Below are 1,020 nucleotides of genomic sequence, written 5' to 3'. Positions count from 1 at the left end.
GCTAATAAATAATATGTCAATAAGCAGATTTATTATATTTTTGTAGATATATTTATGTATTTTATGAGAATTAATTCGGGTTTTTTAAAATGGAAGTTTGGGATGTTACTTAATACTTCAAGAAATATTACCCAATTGCACAAGAGGAAACTAAAAGGAAACAGAGGTAAGAACTAGGATGCAAATGGGCTTTTATAAAGGTCAAAATATGGGCATGTACATGTGTAAATATATTTGAATATAATGATAGGGAAATATATCTGTGTACATATATTTATATGTTAAATATCAAGGTCTCAGACGGACATTGCACTTCTACTCAAGTACTCCCTCAACACAAGAACACTTTGTCCTAATAACCTGGCATTCCATGATGCTCACCTTCTAGACACAATCATTGCAGACAAAAAGGGTACATCAGCAAAAGAAAGCTGATCGTGTCCGGCTATCAAAAGAGATAGTGTCTGGGGTTTTAGGACTAGAAGATAAACAGGAGGCCACCTAGCTGAGAAGCACCAAAGTCCACATGGAAGAAGCACACCAGCCTGTGTGATAATGAAGTGTGTATTGGATCAGGGATCAGGCATCAAAGAACAAAAAATCATATCATTGTGAATGAGGGAGAATGTGGAGTGAAGACCCAAAGCCCATCTGTAGATAATTGGACCTCCCCTTATAGAAGGGCCGCAAGGAAGGGACAAATCAGCCAGGGTGCAGTATAGCAATAATGAAACATAAAACATTCCTCTAATTCTTTAATGCTTCCTCCCCCCTCCCACATTATCATTACCCCAATTGTACCTTACAAATTGGGATAGACCAGAGCATGTACACAGGTCCAGATAAGAGCTGGAAACACAGAGAATTTGAACATATTACCCCTCAGGACCAATAATGAGAGTAGCAATACCAGGAGGGGAAGGGGAAGGTGCGTGGGAGAAAGGAAGAACGGATCAAAATGATCTACATATAACCCCCTCCCAGGGTGAAAAAAAAGTGGGTGAAGGGGGACATTGGTCA

The sequence above is a fragment of the Echinops telfairi genome, unplaced genomic scaffold, assembly GCF_000313985.2.
Source record: "Echinops telfairi isolate 266 unplaced genomic scaffold, ASM31398v2 ScPeMD7_2716;HRSCAF=3307, whole genome shotgun sequence".
Lineage (NCBI taxonomy): Eukaryota > Metazoa > Chordata > Mammalia > Afrosoricida > Tenrecidae > Echinops > Echinops telfairi.
The sequence above is the reverse complement of the archived record's forward strand: the minus strand, read 5'-3'. Positions refer to the sequence as shown.